This window comes from Alexandromys fortis, unplaced genomic scaffold, assembly GCF_014885135.2.
Source record: "Alexandromys fortis isolate MF-2015 unplaced genomic scaffold, M_Fortis_MF-2015_v1.1 scaffold_184, whole genome shotgun sequence".
In the NCBI taxonomy this organism is placed as follows: Eukaryota; Metazoa; Chordata; class Mammalia; order Rodentia; family Cricetidae; genus Alexandromys; species Alexandromys fortis.
The window spans coordinates 1,361,314-1,364,966 of record NW_026068125.1 but is presented as its reverse complement, the minus strand read 5'-3'; the positions used below and the strand labels follow the sequence as shown (position 1 = coordinate 1,364,966).

At 43.4% G+C, this 3,653-nt stretch overlaps 1 long non-coding RNA gene across 1 annotated transcript in view; it reads right to left on the bottom strand.

The window, feature by feature from the left end:
• Positions 1-1,546, bottom strand: part of LOC126490674 (uncharacterized) — a 20,864-nt gene extending 19,318 nt beyond the window's left edge. Inside the window, exon 1 of the long non-coding RNA XR_007589218.1 lies at positions 1,349-1,546. This is a non-coding gene — a long non-coding RNA (uncharacterized lncRNA). The remainder of the gene's footprint in view (positions 1-1,348) is intronic.
• Between the last annotated feature and the right edge of the window lie 2,107 nt (positions 1,547-3,653).

Here is a 3,653-nt window from a genome sequence, read left to right as displayed (position 1 = left end):
ATATCAGTCGGCCTCTAGGAGGTGACAAGAAAGATTTGCAGGGGAACACAACAAGAGTTATCTTTACAGATACAAAAGAGGCATTCATGAGAAAAATAAAGGAGTAAAATGCCCCCCTTTTGGTTACTTCTCACCCCCAGTACTAGTGACTAAACTCAGGGCTTCTCTTGTGTCTCTTGTGCAAGTGTTCTACTGAGTTATACCCCCAATCTAAACAAGACAGTGTAAAGCCAACGCTAATACTAAGTATGTTTTCAGCCTGTGTTAACTCTCTTGCTGCACAGAATCCTGACAAAAGCAACTTGAGAGAGAAAGGGTTTGCTTGGCTCAGAGCTTGAGGTCCAGTCCATCATGGCCAAAAAGTTACCTCAGCCAGAGCATAGGGCAGGGTCACGCTGTGTTTATGGTCGGGAAGCATAGAGTAATGGATGCTGGTGCTCAGCTTGTGTTCCACTCTTCATGCAGTATGAGCCCCCTCCCATGGGATGGCGCTGCCCACATTTAAGAAGAATCTTCCCACCTCAACTAATCCAAACTAGAAAATTCCTCACAGACGTGTCCAAGAGTTTGTATTATAAGTGATTCTAGATTCTGTCAAGTGGACAATCAGTATTAAATTCTGTAAGTCCACACTTTGTCAACTTAACACTCCTAAACACCTCTACCTCTTGCCACCACAAGCTCATGGCCATCTCATATTGCAAAATGTGTTCAGTCCAACTTCAAAAGTCCCTGTACTCTTGAAGAGTTTCAATAGTGTTTAGAAGTTTCCTCTGACACTCAACATAAACTTTTAACTGTTTGAGCCTATAAAGTAAAACCTGAGTTAAAATGTTTCAGCATATCCTGGCACAGAATCAACATGCCCATTCCAAAGTGTAAGAATTGGAGAGAGCAAGGAAAAATCAAAACAAAGCAAGGTATAAAAGAACCCAGTAGGGAAAACACCAAATCCTGTAGCTCCAAGTGTGGTATCTAGGGCTTGTGACAGAATCATATGGGCTTCAAAGGATATGTGTAGTCTAACTTCCCAAGCTCTGCTACCTGCAACACACACACAGCCTCTCTCTTTGCCTAGAGTTTTCCTCAATGGGCATCCCATAATTCTGACATCTCATACATTCTGAGATTTGCACCTTAGGCTTTAGCTCCTTGCAGAGATTCCAATCATGCCACACAATTGCCTGACCTCAGTATCCATCCAGAAGGGTGGTGCAAGATCAGTGGGCCCCCTCAATTTTGTTTCTTTCATACCTGCAGAATCAGTACTAAGGAAACAAGGTTGCCAAGTTCTACCGACAGCTTGGGATGGAGCCTGTTGCCCGTAGACCACAGCTCCATCACTGACCTTTGTCTGCTGACCCAGGAAAACACTTCCCTGTGTGGCTGCTAGTTAGCAGAGCTCCTTTTTCAGTCATCTTAATTTAGGCTCTCTCCTTCCATGTATATCTGCAGTTTCACAAGGTGGAGTCTTCATGGTGAACTCTTGTGACATATCACTCTACATACAGCTCTGGACAGCTTCTCTTGAGAGTCACACAGCAGATTTGATTCTCTAACTTCTGGAACTTCAGGGAATCAGACATTTATCTTGGCCAGCATTTAATTAATCATTAAACAATTAGTGGACTTTAAGGCCTGCAGAAACATGGGCAAAACAACCTCAAAGCCTACTCCTAAGAAGCTCAAAATTCACTTTGGTACAAGGAGTTTTTATTGAATTAGACAATTGCCTGGATCTATGTGAATCTTTATAACCATGATATTTATTTTTTGTTAGGGTATTTTTGATTATTTGTTTTGGGGGATTTTTTTTTTAATTTTATCAAGTGTGAAAGTAAGACAGAGAAAAGTAACTGTCCAATGACACAAAATAAGACAAATGCAGAGCCAAGATTCAGAAGAAAGTCACATAATTCTGGAACCTCTCTTGGCTTCTTTGCCACAAAGACACAAGTGCATCATAAGTCCCAGCTTGTGTCACAAACACATGCTGTAGCAGGTGATGGAAGTACTCCCTGAGGAACCAACAGGCAGAGGAGCCAGAAGCAAGTTGGCACAGAAGAGTGAAAAGTCAGAGGCATAAAACTGTCTCAGGTAAGAATCAAATCACCCCATCTTTTTTCTACTGTTGTGAAAGCTGCTGTAGCATTAGTATGTGCATAGGCTTCAACAGCCTCAAGGAAAGGTCATGGTACCACTATCACCTGAGTTTTCTAAATAGCTCTATAGACATAGCAAAAATTGTTTCAGCAATGCTACAGAAGTTCAAGATCAGACCATATCTTTATCCAGGCTTAGTGCCGTCACTCCTGCCAATTCTCAGGGATGATGCTGGTGATGTTCTTTCCTCTGGGAAAGAAAGCACAGCCAAGGAAATGAGTTTTGAGTTGCTTGTTTGGGTGATATAGGAAAGGCCCAGATTCTCCCACAAAGGAGCCTTCCTCTGGCTGTTAGCAGGGCATTTCCTGAGGGGGCAGGCTGGCATGAAGATGTTGGTGCTGGGACAGTTCCAGGAGTCACAGTGGAGCCTTTCTTGGCATAGGGGAGCACAGAGAACAGGCGAAGTGGTTGGCTTGAACCATCACTTGTGGTGGAATAGTGCCCAGCTGGCTATGGCATTGGAGGTGCAGATATGTGTACAAGTGAGGGCCCTTTCTTGTGCCTGACAGCCTCCTGCTGGCAATGGCATGGGATGTTGAATATTCCTTTACACTGTTTGAATATACCACTGTGATTGGTTTAATAGAGAAACTTACTGGTCAATTACTGGGCAGGTAGAGATTAGGTGGGAGAGGCAAACAGAGAACTTTGGGAAGAAGAAGGGTGGAGTCTGGGAGTCATGAGCATACACAGAGAGAAGCAAGATGGGCCTGCCACACTGAGAAAAGGTACCGAACCATGTGGCACAGTGTAGATAAGAAATATGAATTAATTTAAAATGTAAGAGTTAGCTAGTAACAAGCCTAAGCTTTTGGGTCAAGTGTCAATAATTAGTGATGTCTCTGAGTGTTTATTAGTAAGTTGTTGGCAGAAATAGAGCTGACCATAGTCTCCCTCCCCCCCAAAAAAACCTACCTACAAATAGCACCCAAATGTCTGCCAACTTAGAGACACATAAAACCTGATAAAGTCTCTTAAAAGGGGTGGGGAGGTTCCAAACACACAAAATCAGAGTCAAACTTGGCTTCTTGGTAACCACCTTTTCTCGGATAGGCTCTGTCTGTGGGGGCAAGCAGAGGCACAACTCCTTTAAGAGATGGCTTTCTGGCTCATGCCAATGGCAAAAACGGGTCTGGTTCTTTTAAGAGGCTCTGCTACTGAACATTTAAGTGAGTTTTATTACTTATTGTGGCAGTGTGTGTACTGTTAACTGTGGTGTGAAGTGTTTGAATACATAAAGGCCTTCCTGGAAGCCTTACTGTCAAGGTAGTAATCTCATGTCTCCTCACTGTAAATCACTTCCTATTGTGTAGTTTTAAAAGTTCTAGGAGTGAGAGATGAAGGTGTCCCAGACAAGTCAGTGTCACCATGCCAGTCAGGAAAGGGGCTCCGAATACACTTGTCAAAAAACAAGGTAGTGGCTCTAAATTGGTTAGGGCCATCCAGGTTTCCATGAGAGGTCTGTGGGGACAGACAAAGGCCCCTATGAA